Here is a 17,000-nt window from a genome sequence, read left to right as displayed (position 1 = left end):
CAGGTAACGAGCCAGGTGCACGGAGAGTCGTAGCTTGATGGAGTTGTTCTGGTTACCATTTTTAATTTTTGCTAGTAGTTTATGTCAGAACTCCACAATAGATGTATTTATAAAACATTTGAGTTTTTATTCTAGTTTTGTATAGGCAATTTGCCTTAATATCATTTCATTTGATTCTTATGTCGAGACATTTGTATTTAGTTCAGAAATTACCTTTTTAGAGACTTATCCATTTATATCAGTGGTAGTGATTATTCCTCTGAGTATCTGTTGTTTAGTTTCCTTTCTGTATACTCTCTTTTACCTGTTTTATACCTACACCTGTTATTGATTCTACTAGATAGATAGTGATTATGATGGTGAAGCATGTCGTAGCATGGTATTTGGTGCTTGACAGGTTTGACATTCTTAGTTTCACATTGGACTGCAGCCTTATTGAAACTAGGGACGTCATAGTTGGTATCAGAGCTCTAGTTCCAGTATCCTTAGGATCATCCTGTGTTAAGTCGTAAAGTTAGAGTAGAGTTTCTTAATATTCGTGTATAGAGTCCGCTAGAAATTCTATAATGAGTGACGACGTTATATACGCGTGTTCAAAAATTACAATTTTTTTTTTATATTAAAAGTATTTGAGTGAATGATATATGATATGGAATTTTTTTTGTTTTATTCGAGGACTTATAAACCTTCTTCTATATGCTCAGATGGCTGGATGTGGTAGACCTCGTACCTAGAGAGCTAATCAGGCAGAGCCGCAGCAGGTTCTACCTGATAGATTTGATGGCTCCCATAGCTGCTAGGATGGCAGCACTTGAGGAGCTCATGACGAATCATGTCACACCACCACCACCAGTAGTTCCACCACTAGTTGCACCAGCTACTCACATTGCAGTGGATTTTCCAGAGGGCACGCGGATGCCCACCCCACAAGCAGTTGTTGATAAAGCCACAGAACAGGAGGCTTGGCTCCGCTTAGTAGAGAGATACCAGAAGATGAGGGCACCAGAGTTTCAGGGTTTATCAGATTCTCTTGCAGCACATAAATAGAAGAAGGATGTGAGTAACATTCTTAAGATACTAAATGTGATTTCAGTTCAGAAGCAGAGTCTGGCATCTTACAGTCTCAAAGGGGATGCAGGGAGATGGTATCGGCTCCAGTTTACTCTAGATAAGAGGATGACCCTCACCTGGGAGGATTTCACCTACTTCTTTGATGAGCAGTATATCTCTTCCACGGCACGGGCCGAGAAAGAGCTCGAGTTGTCTAGATTTTCTCAGGGAGACATGTCAGTAGCTGATTTCGAGAGCAAGTTTATGAGCTTGCTTCACTTCACGAGCATGTGGCAGACGGGAGAACGCCAGGCATAGATGTTCTTAGCAGGACTTCACCTTAACCTTCATCGATACCTCATTTCAAGGAGGTTTTATTCAGTACGAGAGGTAGCAGATGCTGCCACATCACAGGAGAATGAGTCAGCTATGTTCCAGAAGGACAAGGAAATGAATACTAAGGATAAGGGCAAGAATAAGAGGCCTTTTTGGGGACCCCAGCAGTAGCAGCAGCAACAAGACCCTCATAGGAGAGGACCCCAGCAGGATCAGAGAGCGCCTCAGCAGCGCAAATTCTAGGGGCACTTGTTTTAAGTGTCACAAGCTTGGCCACAAAGCATCAGAGTGTCGCAGTATAGCAGCAGGAGAGCAGCAAGGGAGAGGACAAAATCAGCAACAGAACAGATTCTAGGGCCGAGGTCAGGGCTAGCATATGAGACTTGAGGTACCGCCGGTAGTTCCGTAGATTGAGGGATAGGTTCTTGCAGTTCAGAAGATTCCTCAGGGGCAGGTAGTCCTATATACCTCACCTCCAGCAGCAGAGCAGCTTCCAGCCACAGGAAGAGTATATGCAGTAGTTCCTCATGATCATGGTGCGAGCGGGACCGTAGTGGAGGGTACGTTCTCCGAGAACTCCTTTCTAGCCCGTATTCTTTTCGATTCGGGAAGAGTGTATGCATTGTTTCATATCGTATGCTTTTATGATTAGACTTCAGCTCGTAGCTCAGCCTCCAGATGTTCCTTTGTCAATTTCCACCCCCTCTAGGTGAGATGTTGCTCTTGCAGAGCATTTGTAGGAGGTGTGTTATTGGTTTAGACGAATCTGAGTTCGTTGTTGATCTGATACTGTTGAGTATGTCAGAATTTGATGTCATTCTTGGTATGGATTGGCTATCTTCCTATCACGTCAGTATTGACTGTTTTGTGAAAACAGTCAGCTTGCGAGCGTCCGATGGGTCCGAGTTAGTTGTAGCAACTTCTCAGGGGAACCAGTTTGCGGAGTCATTACTAGCGTATATCGAGGAGGTGATGCTTTAGGATCAGAGTATGGATATATACGAGACTAGAGTTATCTCAGATTATCAGGATGTTTTTTAGGACATACCTGGGTTGCCTCCTGTGAGAGAGGTTGAGTTTTGTATTGAATTATGGTCGGGCACAGCCCTGATATCCAGAGCACCCTATCGTATGGCACCTACTAAGATGAGGGAGATACAAGCCCAGTTGGATGAGTTGTTAGCTCAGGGCTTTATTCGTCGGAGTCATTCTCTGTGGGGAGCGCCAGTCCTCTTCATGAAGAAGAAGGATGGTAGTATGCGATTATGTATCGACTACCATGAGTTGAACAAAGTCACTATCTGGAATAAATATCCTTTGCCTCGGATTGATGACTTATTCGATCAGCTACAGCGAGCGCAGTATTTTTTAAAGATTGATCTTCGTTCTGGTTATCATCAGTTACTGGTTCGGGAAATGGATATTTCCAAGACCGCCTTTCTGACTCGATATGGATCCTTCGAATTTTTGGTCATGCCATTTGGGTTGACCAATGCACCCGCAGTATTCATGGATCTGATGAATCGGGTCTTCCATCCATAGTTGGACCAGTTCGTGATTGTATTCATCGATGATATTCTTATCTATTCGAGATCGGAGTCGGAGCATAAGCAGCATCTACGTTTGGCTTTGCAGACTTTGAGGGAGCATCAGCTATATGCTAAGTTTAGCAAGTGTGAGTTTTAGATTTCTTAGGTCAGATTTCTTGGCCATGTTATCAGCAGAGAAGGCATAGCAGTGGACCCAGCTAAAGTTTTACCAGTTCTTGATTAGGAACCGCTGAAGACGGTTACCGAGATTCATAACTTTTTGGGGTTAGCCGGCTATTACAAAAAGTTCATTCAGGACTTCTCGAAGATTGTAGTACCACTTACACACTTTACGAAGAAGGGTGTACAGTTCACTTGGAGCATGGAGTGCTAGAAATCCTTTGATACCTTGAAGACTAAGTTGACTACGGCGCTAGTTCTTACTATTTCGAGCAGTGACAGGACATTTATTGTACACACGAATGTGTCATTAGTAGGTTTGGGAGGTGTTTTGATGCAGACTCAGAGGGTAGTAGCATACATTTCACGGCAGTTGAGGGTACATAAGCAGAACTACCCTACTCATGATTTGGAGTTAGCAGTGGTGGTATTCGCACTGAAGGCGTAGAGACACTACTTATATGGAGTTCAGTTCGATCTTTTCACAGACCACCAGAGTCTGAAGTATATTTTCTCCCAGAAGGAACTTAATCAGAGGTAGCGGTGATTGATTGAGTTCATCAAGGACTACGAGTTTGCGATTCAGTATCACCCGGGGAAGGCGAATGTCATAGCAGATGCTTTGAGTAGGAAGCGTCGACACTAGGTCGCGGCTTTGAGGTGCTCGTTTTATAGAGATCTTCTCACTCTTAACCAGTTCGATTTTAGGTCAACGATTGGCTGGACCAGCGCATACTTAGGAGCTATATCAGTGCAGCCACCTTGGAGGGACAGAATAGTCAGAGCTCAGTTAGAGGACTCTTGGATTTAAATCCGAAAGGAGGAGATTTCCAAAGAGCCCAATGACGATTGGACCATTAGGACAGATGGAGGCCTTCGAATGAAGGGCCGATTGGTTATGCCAGCTAGTGTGGAGCTAAAGAAGGAGTTGTTTGATGAAGCACATCGTACTCGATATACAGTGCATCCAGGAACCACTAAGATGTACAAGGACTTGAGAAGACACTTCTGGTGGAGTGGTATGCGTAGAGAGATTTTAGAATATGTGGCTAAGTGTTTCACCTGCAAGCAAGTGAAGGAAGAACATCAAAGACCAGCAGGGACACTTCAGCCTCTATCCATTCCAGAATGGAAGTGGGCAGACATTTCTATGGACTTCATTATAGGGTTGCCGGAGTCGAAGAGGGGGAACGACTCAATTTGGGTGATCGCGGATCGGTTGACGAAGTCGGCATATTTTATTCCAGTGAGGACTACTTACAGCGCTGAGACATATGCGAGGATATTCATCCGGGAGATAGTTTGACTTCACGGGGTTCTAGACATGATTGTATCAAATCGAGGCTCAGTTTTTACCTCGCACTTTTGGAGGAGTTTTCAGGATTCATTTGGCAGTAGATTATTGCACAGCAATGTTTTTCATCCTCAGACAGACAGTCAGACAGAGAGAGTGAACCAGGTGTTGGAGGACATGTTGCGAGCTTATATCATTGAGTTTCAAGTTAGCTGGGAGGATCATATTCCATTGATAGAGTTTGCTTATAACAATAGTTATCAAGCAACAATTGGTATGGCTCCGTATGAGGGTTTGTACGGGAGGCCCTGAAGATCCCCTATATGTTGGGCAGAGCCAGAGGATAGCTTGTTGCTTGGACCAGAGCTTGTGAGGCAGACTACTGAAAAGGTAGTATTGATTAGGGAGTGTATTTTAACCACTCAGAGTCGGCAGAAGAGTTACGCGGATCACAGACGACGACCTTTGGAGTTTCAAGTGGGAGATTTTTTTCATGCTGAAGGTATCGCTGATGAAGGGGGTGCAGCAATTTGGTAGGCGGGGGAAGCTTGCACCAAGAAATAATGGTCCTTTTAGATTATGGAGCGTATTGGGGCTGTTTCATATAGACTAGACCTTCCAGCATTGATGTGTGGGGTGCACGACGTGTTTTGTATTTCTATGCTCAAGAAGCACTTACATAACGAGGAAAGACAGCGAGTATTGGATGCTTCGGAGATTGAGCTTCAGGACGATTTGACTATGATAGAGATCCCAGTTTGTATACTTTCTAGAGAAAACAAGAAACTTAGAAACAAGGTTATTCCTTTGGTGAAAGTTCAATGGAACCGGAGAGGATCTGAGGAGATTTCTTGGGAGAGCGAGGAGGATATGCGTCGCGACTACCCATACCTGTTTGAGCAGGTAAATTGTTTGGATTATGTTTTCTTATATTTTATGATAATTTTGGATGGTCATATTTATCTTTAACACTAGAATTGGGGTATTGTCACTTAATCCTTAATCATTTAGGATACATGGTATATATATATATATATAGGGGGTTCCTTATGTTGGCCTTCTTGTTTTGATGATGTTTAACAAGCAATTTACTCCTAATGTTGTTTGTTTAGCTTTCGTATTTATTCTAGGCAAACAACACGTTGGAGGATGGATGGAATAGAGCTTTAACGATCATATCCAATGGAGGTTGGCGGAATAGTAGATGAAGCTATGTACAATTCAAGTTAAAGATCCAAGTTCAAGCTTCATCTGCAAGTCAACCAAGTTGAGCTCATTAAAGACCTTCATCAAGCTTGGGTAATTTAGTTTAGGTTTATATATTATGTGTGTTGGTACTCTAAGCTCAATCATATACACACATACACGTTTTGGTTTTGTATATATATAGTTTTATATATACATATATATTTTGGTTTGATAGTTTTCAAGTTTTAATATGAAACAATTTAATATAATTAGAAAACATATTTTTGTTTCATAATTATATGGATATATATGATTTCATCAATATCAATTTTATTTAGTTCAATGAAATCATGTTTTAGTGCATTATATGTGTATTTTGATAAAATACTACATTCATTGTTTATAGACTTCATAACAATTGTTTACATCTTTCTTTAAGTCTATAAAATTATTTTGTAAAGTTTCAAAACATGGTTTAGCCAAAATGTCAAAATTCATATGTTTACATTTTTATGTTTTGGACTATTTTGCAAAATGATGATATTTATCATTTGGGAAGTCCTTTTAGAAAACCAGTTTTTGTAGCATGTGTATTATCATGTCTACAATCATTTCCCAAAGTTTTACATTTATCTGAATTTATTTGATATTTTTAAACAGGGTTTTAAATCAGAAAATCTGTTTCAAAAACTGTCAATTTCATATATCAGTTTGCGATCAACCGTCACGGTCGACCACACCTATGTTTTTATCTTAGTGGGTAGCAGAAACTTTCACGGTCGACCGTCAAACTGAAAATTCCCACGGTCGACCATCGAACTCTCTGGAAGTTTTCTCTGCTTTGATGACCTTCACGGTCGACCGCCGCGGTCGACCGGCGCACTGTCAAATCTGCTCCAACGGCTAGTTTCCAGAGCCGTTGTTGAGCTGGTTTTTTGGTCTTTTCTTGGCTTTCTCTTGGCTTTGGGGTTTCATATAAATACCCCCTATACCTCAGTTTTCAGAAGAATCCAAGAGGTTTAACAAAGTTTTAATCAAGGGTTTAAGTTTCTTTAAAGTGTGTTTATAAGCTTTTAAGCATTTGGGTGTTTCGGTTTTGTGAATCAATTCCACAAGAGCTTGAGGAGATCATCTATTGGTGTTTGAGTATCCAACTCTTCTCCTTCCACTCTTGATCTATTGAGAAGTTTTCTAAACTCAATCTAGCTTTATATTTTATATTGTTTGATTATTATTTTATTAAGCTAGTGTTCATATCGAGTTTAGTTAATTTTATTTTCTCTTTGTTTACACACACAACCATTGAGCTTATTGTATTTACATTCATAGTATAATTGGGTTGTGGATAGTGTAACTTAGAGAGTGAGCTTATAATTCGTTCTCATCCTTGTAGAGAACAAACACTTTGTATTGTGCTTAATTGTGGGATCACTTTGTAATACACTTGTACACCGAGAGAAGTGTGTGGCAAGAGTCGGGGATCGTCCCAAGAGGAGTGACATCGGTTGACGAACCTAGGGAGAGGTTGTATCCGAGCACTTGAGGGAGACACGTCTAGTTCAACACTTGAGAGGGTGTAGAGTGGGATTACAAGAGTGTGTTAGTTGTAGAGTTTTCGGTAAACTAGAAAACCGTATTGTGTGGTGTAAACGTTATTCGAGTGAACATAGAAAACCCGGTTGTGATAGTGGAGATCTCCTCGAGGTGGGGAGCGGAGACGTAGGTCAAGTGGTTAGACCGAACTCCGTGATCATATCGTTTGTTTGTGATTGCATTGGCGCACCTTTTTGTTTTGTTCATATTTTATATCGCCTTTGTATATTACTTGTTGATTATATTACCCACTATCTAGTTTAGATTGTTTACCCTTGTGTTAGTTATATATCCTTGCATATATCTCACAGTATATCTCATTGCTAGGATATTTATCTTTGTTCATATTGCTTATTCTTGCTCATAACTCTTGTATATCTTTCTTGCAAGAATATATTTGTTAATGAGTTTTTAATTGGCATAAAATCGGATTAGATTAGCATAAGAAAGAATATATTTGTTAATGAGTTTTTAATTGGCATAAAATCGGATTAGATTAGCATAAGACCCTAATCATACCCCTTTAGGGTCCAACAATTGGTATCAGAGCTTGGTGCTCTTTGATTTAAGGTCTAATCACCTTGAGTTAAAGATCCAAGTTATCTTTTGTGCTAATCTAGTTATGATTACATTTGTCTTGCTTACATATATTCACATATATATCATGAATATAAATATATTTCGTTTAGGCTATGAATCAAATGTTGCTCCTAAATTCATTAATTTTCCCTATGCACAATGGGCTTCTAGATTTAAACTATTTGTTGAATCTAGAAATATCGACTAATGGAAAGTTATTGATTGTGCTTATATTGTACCCACTTTGGAGATATCCAAGTGGAGCGATAATGATAATAAAATGTTTACAATGAACAAATTTTTGTTAGAATTTTTGCTTAATTCTTTTGACTCATCCTTTTCTAACAAATTTGTTCATTTTGATAGTGCTTACAAACTTTAGAAATTTATTGAAGCACATCAAGGGGACTTAGAGGCAATCCGACAAGCTTTGGAGGATTCTTCTTCAAGTTCATGTGGAGCATCATGCACACGGCCACAAGAGGATAACTCTTGTGTAGTAAGCGATTCTGATTCCGATAATGATTTATCTATTGATGAACTCGCTTGTGCATATGAAAGATTATCTCATGCCTATAATAAATTGCAAAATAATTTTATTGATCTTAAAAGTAAGCATGTAGAATTAAAATCTGATCATGAGTTGCTAGGTTCCAAATTTGATATCATTGTTAAAGAGAATGTTACACTTAAAGAAAATAATGATATATTGAATTTTGAAAATAAAAATTTAAGCTCATCTATTGCCAGTTTAACTCATGCAAATAAAGATGTCATGCTAGAAGTAGAATGCATTAGAAATGAATTTGATAAACATACATGCTCTACTTCTATTATCAATGATGTCGTGTCTAATGTTGAGTTGAATCTTGTCAAAAATAGCATATAATCTTTAGATTCAACATTAACTTCATGCATTGATAATCATAAGAAGCTTATGAATATGTGTGCCAAATCTGAGTCTAAATCATTCACTCATTATGCACACATATATAGCAAAGTTTATAAATGCACTATTTGTGGTCGTAAAGGCCATTTGTCTAAATTTTGCTATGATGCACATAAACCTATAAAATCAAATGTTCCTTGTGTATCTGATCAAGCTTCTTCATCACACACTTATGCACATGCACATAATGTTCATCATAAGCATGCTAGTGTGTATCAATGTAATTATTGTGGTCGGTTTGGCCATTTGGCAAAGTTTTGCTTTGATTTGAAAAAGAATTTAAGTTTGCCAAATATTTTTAGTAGACCACATGTTTCTAAATGTGATGTTTGTGGTAAATATGGCCACTTAGAAAAGTTTTGTTTTGATAATGTTTCACGTTTGCAAAATAATCCTAAAAGATCATCTATGTTTGCAAATGTTTCCCGTGCACGAGCTAATGGTCCACAAAAACAAATGGATCTCTTTTATTGCACAAATTGCAATCGGAATGGCCATTTGAATGAATATTGTTTTGACCGTGTTAGTGCACCATATGTGCCCAAGAGGGTTCATAACCCTAGGGCTTTGAGGTTTAATGATAGGGGTCATGTCCCTAAACAAACCGGCACCAAGAATACTTGGGTGCCAAAATAATTTTTAAGCCAAGAATTTTAGTACTTTTATTTTTTTTTCTTGGTTTTGAAAAATGTATTTTAAATTTTTTTGAAAATAATTCTTTTTATTGGTCAAATTCTTTTGTTTTCATGATTATTAGTTTTGTTTTGATGAGAGGTTTGTATAACCCTCCGGGTTTATTAGGTGTTTATTCCCAAATCATGTTTACCGGACGCTTAAATGTTTTATATGGGTTGTTACTAGCTCAAGAGTTAGACATGGTTGCCTCTCATGACTTTTTGAAAATCAATGATGGTTTGGTTTTATACTCTTAAAAATGATTTTTAGTTTTTAAAATCCATAGTTCATGATTCTTGTATGTTACTTTTGAACTATGAAAAATTTGCTTTGATTTGTTCTTTTGAATTCATTATATAAGCACAAATAGATTATTCAAATTTCAAATATGCTTTATAATGCATTCTATGAGTGGTTTGATCAAGTCCTCAAAGAAAGTATTCTTTTTGATCAAACATCGTTTTTAGATTCAAACTTTGATTTATGATTTCATTTGAGTGATTTGTTTTCTTTTGAAAATTTTTTTTTCATGGTTCTCATGTTTCCTCATTCTTTTGCTTTCATAAATTCATTCATACATGGTTTTTATGCTTGTGAAATGAGACACTATGTTCACTTTGATATATTTATATATGTTCTTATTGTCTCTATGTATGTGAGTTGTATTTAGCATATTTTCCATCTATGTTTGCTCACATATGTTTGCCATGATCTTCATTTCATATGTTCTCTATGGCATTTTGATAGGGGGAGCAATCCCCATATATATATATTTTTTTATACTCACCCATGCATATTGACAGGGGGAGCTTTCGCTCTCTTCATCCCTTTGTCCCCTTTTTTATGTTGTCAAAGGGGAAGAAATATTATGAGTATATTCTTTCTTGTTTATATGCATGTGAATTATAATTTATATATTCATTTTCTTTCATGCATATATCGTTTTGTAAATTGTTTGTCATCATCAAAAGGGGGAGATTGTTGGCCTTCTTGTTTTGATGATGTTTAACAAACAATTTACTCCTAATGTTGTTTATTTAACTTTCGTATTTATTCTAGGTAAACAACACATTGGAGGATGGATGGAATAGAGCTTCAACGATCATATCCAATGGAGGTTGGCGGAATAGTAGATGAAGCTATGTACAATTCAAGTTAAAGATCCAAGTTCAAGCTTCATCCGCAAGTGCACCAAGTTGAGCTCATTGAAGACCTTCATCAAGCTTGGGTAATTTAGTTTAGGTTTACATATTATGTGTGTTGGAACTCTAAGCTCAATCATATACACACATACACGTTTTGGTTTTGTATATATATAGTTATATATATACATATATGTTTTGGTTTGATAGTTTTTAAGTTTTAATATGAAACAATTTAATATAATTAGAAAACATATTTTTGTTTTCATACTTATATGCATATATATGATTTCATCAATATCAATTTTATTTAGTTCAATGAAATCATGTTTTAGTGAATTATATGTGTATTTTGATAAAATACTACATTCATTGTTTATAGACTTCATAACAATAGTTTACATCTTTCTTTAAGTCTATAAAATTATTTTGTAAAGTTTCAAAATATGGTTTAGCCAAAATGTCAAAATTCATATGTTTAAATTTTTATGTTTTGGACTATTTTGCAAAATGATGATATTTCTCATTTGGGAAGTCCTTTTAGAAAATCAGTTTTTGTAGCATGTGTATTATCATGTCTACAATCATTTCCCAAAGTTTTACATTTATCTGAATTTATTTGATATTTTTAAACAGGGTTTTAAATCAGAAAATCTGTTTCAAAACTGTAAATTTCATATATCAGTTTGCGGTCGACCGTCACGGTTGACCGCGCCTATATTTTTATCTTAGTGGGCAGCAGAAACTTTTACGGTCGACCGTGGCGGTCGACCGTCAAACTAAAAATTCCCACGGTCGATCGCCACGGTCGACCGTCGAACTCTCTAGAAGTTTTCTCTGCTTTGATGACCTTCGCGGTCGATCGCCGTGGTCGACCGGCGCACTGTCAAATCTGCTCCAACGGCTAGTTTCCAGAGCCAATGTTGAGCTGGTTTTTTGGCCTTTTCTTGTCTTTCTCTTGGCTTTGGGGTTTCATATAAATACCCCCTTATACCTCAGTTTTCAGAAGAATCCGAGAGGTTTAACAAAGTTTTAATCAAGGGTTTAAGTTTGTTTAAAGTGTGTTTATAAGCTTTTAAGCATTTGAGTGTTTCGGTTTAGTGAATCAATTCCACAAGAGCTTAAGGAGATCATCTATTGGTGTTTGAGCATCCAACTCTTCTCCTTCCACTCTTGATCGATTGAGAAGTTTTCTAAACTCAATCTAGCTTTATATTTTATATTGTTTGATTATCATTTTATTAAGCTAGTGCTCATATTGAGTTTAGTTGATTTTATTTTCTCTTTGTTTACACACACACAACCATTGAGCTTATTGTATTTACATTCATAGTATAATTGGGTTGTGGATAGTGTAACTTAGAGAGTGAGCTTATAATTCGTTCTCATCCTTGTAGAGAACAAACACTTTGTATTGTGCTTAATTGTGGGATCACTTTGTAATACACTTGTACACCGAGAGAAGTGTGTGGCGAGAGCCGAGGATCGTCCCAAGAGGAGTGGCATCGGTTGACGAACCTAGGGAGAGGTTGTATCCGAGTACTTGAGGGAGACACGTCTAGTTCAACACTTGAGAGGGTGTAGAGTGGGATTACAAGAGTGTGTTAGTTGTAGAGTTTTCGGTAAACTAGAAAACCTTATTGTGTGGTTTAACGTTATTCGGGTGAACATAGAAAACCCGGTTTTGATAGTGGAGATCTCCTCGAGGTGAGGAGCGGAGATGTAGGTCAAGTGGTTAGACCGAACTCCGTGATCATATCGTTTGTTTGTGATTGCATTGGCGCGCCTTTTTGTTTTGTTCATATTTTATATCGCCTTTGTATATTGCTTGTTGATTATAATACCCACTATCTAGTTTAGATTGTTTACCCTTGTGTTAATTATATATCCTTACATATATCTCATAGTATATCTCATTGCTAGGATATTTATCTTTGTTCATATTGCTTATTCTTGCTCATAACTCTTGTACATCTTTCTTACAAGAATATATTTGTTAATGAGTTTTTAATTGGCATAAAATCAGATTAGATTAGCATAAGACCCTAATCACCCCCCCCCCAACACCTTATTTAGATTTTTCGCCCGACGTACTAATTCCATTTTGTTAGGGATTAAGGCATGAATATTCGCATTTTAAACTATTAACTTTAGATATTACTATGTTCATACATTTCATTCGAGTTAACTAAAAAATCAATCTGAAAATTAATGCTATGAGAGGTGTATGTGGGAATGACTACTCCCAATATGCTTTTCTCGTATTATTAATTTTTAAGATACGATTTCGAAATTTTGAGGACGAAATTCTTTTAAGGGGGGAAGAATATAAAACCCCATAAAATACAGTGAATGAATTTTTTTATTATGAAATATATGTTTATATCATAGATGAATGTGCTAACAAGTTTTTGGGATCAAACGAGTGTATTTACATGAGAAAGATCGAGTGATAAGACCAACACACAAACAACATGCACCAACAGGAAATTTCCTGTGCGGTCGACCGTGGCGGTCGACCACCGGGCACGCAGCAGAAGCAGAAAGCTTCTATCTCTTGCGCGGTCGACCATGGCGGTTGACCATACGCAGTTTTGCCAGTTTTTCCCAGTTCGAGTCTTATTGGGTTTTGGGTCGGGTTTGTGGGCTCATATATATAATATTATATTCGTGAGAGCTTCTTCTTCACCACAGAAAATCCTATCAGCCTCCTCCTTCCCTCTTGCAAACCCTAACCCCTTCTCCTTGGTGATTTCGGCGGATTTTGAAGAGTTTGATCGGGATCCAACGGTTTTCGGCGTAGGATGATATTTTTCCAGCGAATTTTTAGAGTTGTTCATCATCCCTCAGGTGAGTTTCATCTCGCCCAACCCTATACCCATGTTTTTAAATATTTTAATAATATTTTTCATGTGATTTGTGAGCCTAACATACTAGATTATGTATAAAAATAGATCTATATATTGTATTTTTGCATAGAGAACGTGTTTTTAGTTAATAAAGCTCACCCACGAAATTCTTAATACAGATCTAGATCTGAGTTTATTTCTAACAAGAGTTTTGTAAGAAAGATTTTTTTTTCAAGAATTCGACACGAACTTTACATGTTTAAGATTTGATTCATTTTATTTATAGTGATTAGACTGAAATTCACATGTTTTGGTTATGCCAAAATACTTATGAAGCATTGATAATGTATATAAACATCGCACGAAAGTTTTTGGATTAAACCATGTATAACAGAAACCAGAAGTAGGGTTTCTGCTTTTACGCGGTCGACCGTGGCGGTCGACCGCGTGTCGTGTATAGAAACAGTAAGCTTCTGCTCCAGTCACGGTCGACCACGGGCAGTCGACCGCTGGGGGATTTTTTTCTGCTTTTGTCCTGTTGTGCTTAGGTTTGTGTGGCTGGCAAAATATCTGGGTTATATGGGTTTGTTATACACTGAGATTGGTATACATGAGTTGACTTCAGACATGAGTCTTAGATTTATTCACCAGAGTATGAGGGTGAATGGTATATATGTGATTTATGATACTATTTGCATATTACAGTCCTCGTGTTGGACTATAAGCTATCAAGTCCTCGTGTTGGACTATAAACTATTAAAGTCCTCGTGTTGGACTATAAGCTATCAAAGTCCTCGTGTTGGACTATAATCATCAAAGTCCTCGTGTTGAACTATAATCCACTACAGTTCTTGTGTTGGACTTTAAGCTATTGCAGATCATACTTTAGACATTTATTTATTGCAAATCGCAAGTTGGATATATAATTGACATAAGACAGGTCATTGATAGTTTGGTTAGAGATAGAGTTATTACTCCATGTTGTAGCTTTTAAATTTAGTATTTAGCTATTTACAATTTGAGGTAAGGGAGGTGTGTTAGGTCCTTTATTTTGATGATGATTTACAACCACCATTATTGGTGCTAATTGTGTATTAAGCTATATTGTAGATTACAATCCATTAGCACCATATATGGAGGATTGGATGGAATATGAGCTACAACGATGATATCTAAAGGAGGTGGAGGCAAAGTGATGAAACAATGTTTATCAATAACACTGTAAGCAATAAGAAGCTTCATTAACTCAAAAGCAATATCAAGGATGAAACAATGTTTATCAATAACACTGTAAGCAATAAGAAGCTTCATTAACTCAAAAGCAATATCAAGACTTAAGAAATGTCTTTCTATGTGAGAGATATTTGCTACTTTTATTTTCTCTCTAGTGCTAGAATGTAGGCAAGAAGTTTATTGATTACATTTGAAGCTCATGGGATAACACACTTGCACATTTTCAAAACTCGTATTTTGATATTTTTGCTAAATTGATGATTTTCACAAATATGAGGACTTTTTTGCAAAATTCCTTTTCAAACAAGTGTCAAAATATTTATAAACTGTTTACAAAGTTTCACATTTTTTAGAATTTATTTACTATTTTTTAGAGAGCATTGAAATTCAATTTCGAAATCGATTCAGGCTAATAACATGTTATCAGTCAACTAACCAGTCAACTGATAAAGTCAGTCGACCGATGTGTCGACTGATAAAAGTGCCTGGAATTATCATTTTGCTCTCTGTTTTGTTTCGGTCGACTAACCAGTCGACTGACGAGATCGTCAGTCGACTGAAATGATCATCATCGACTGATGAGCTGGAAATCGTATACAATGTTCAGCTCATCAGTCGACTGATGGGTACTATAACGACTATATTTGTATAGTTTTAAAAATCTGATTTTCTTAGGATTCTGTCTGGTTCTTTGGGGTTTTGGTTGCAGTATTCTCTCCTTATAAATACCTAACAACCCCATCTACCTCAGTACCAAGCTTTCATTGCAAATTACTTTATAAATACCTAACAACCCCATCTACCTCAGTACCAAGCTTTCATTGCAAATTACTTGAGTTTAAGTTTATTGTTTTCAACTTTCATTGCAAATTACTTGAGTTTAAGTTTATTGTTTTCAAAAGAGCTTCAACTTTTATTTGCTTTCACAATTTCTAAGTTTACATCCCAAGCTTCATTTGCAATCTCTCCTCTTGCCATAGAGCTACTGTAAAGAGAGAGTTTTTCTTCGAATTGTGATTGTTGTGAGCTTGATCTCGTGGAGATCTACTGTGTGGTTGTGAGATCTCGGAGGAGATCGTTGTGTAGAAGAAGTTCCGGCTTCCAAACCGGGTGTGTAGTGGATTTCTCCTCGAGAGTGGGGAGCGGGGACATAGGTCAGCGGACCAAACCTCGTACACACATCGCGTGTCATCAATTGGCTAACTATCTCTATCTCTACTCTCTTTTTATTGTCATTGCATTTTATTTTGTGTGTGGTTTGTTGGAATTACTTTTAATTGCATTTTATTCATCCGTAAACCCTATCCCCCCCCCCCCAAGGGCCTTTCAATTTCTATCAGAGCGAGGTCTCTACTTTTGTTTGGATTAAAACCCTTAGAGAAAAGATCATTATGAAGGCTTCAATGAACATGCATATGCTAGAAAGACAATTCACCACTAGGACCACCTCTCTTCACTGGTAGCAACTTTGCATATTGGAAAGCTAGGATGAGAATTTATTTACAATGCATTGACCTTGATATTCTAGATATCGTAGAAAAGAAATATGTTAAGAAGTCCGGTGGTAAAATGACCGAGGATGAGAGGACTCAAGCCAACCTTAATATCAAGGCCATGAATGCACTAATTTGTGGTCTTGCTCCCAATGAGTACAAGAGAGTTTTAACGTGTGCAACCGCACACGAGATTTGAGTGAAGTCATGCATTACCCATGAGGTAACCCCCCAAGTGGAGTCTAAGATTAGTGGACTTATGCATGATTATGAACAATTTAAAATGCTTCCAAGTGAATCTATTGACTCTATGTTTTCTCGGTTCATTAACATTATAAATAAATTGCATGGTCTTGACAAGGTCTTGGAAAATCAAGAGATGTGTTACAAAATTCTTCGCTCTTTGACGCCGGCTTGGGAACCTAAAGCTACGGCCATCGAAGAAGCTCGTGATCTCTTAACTCTCACTCTTGATAAACTTATTGGCAAACTCAAGGTCTATGAAAAGAAAATCAAGGAGAAGGAAGAAGCACCCACAAAAGCAACCGAGGAGCCACCCCAAAAATCGAAGTCCATTGCGCTCAAGGGAGAAATTGATGATTCATCCTCCTCGGATAGTGAAGTTGATGTTTCTAGATAAGTGACACACCTCTCTTGAAGAATATCAAGACTAATTAAAATGAACAAAAATTTTAATAGTGGATCTAACGACAAATTTTCTCCTCGTATAGGTAAATGTTTTGAATGCAACGAACCGGGTCACCTAGCCAAGGATTGTCCCAAGCTCAATGAGAAGTATTTGAAATACAAGAAGAAGAAGGCAATGTATGCTGGTTGGGATGAATCTGAACCTAGCGATTTGGATAGCAATGATGAGGGCGCCAAGATTGCTCTTCATGACCCAAATATT

This window comes from Asparagus officinalis, chromosome 7 (assembly GCF_001876935.1).
Source record: "Asparagus officinalis chromosome 7, Aspof.V1, whole genome shotgun sequence".
Lineage (NCBI taxonomy): Eukaryota > Viridiplantae > Streptophyta > Magnoliopsida > Asparagales > Asparagaceae > Asparagus > Asparagus officinalis.
This window is presented reverse-complemented; position numbering follows the sequence as displayed.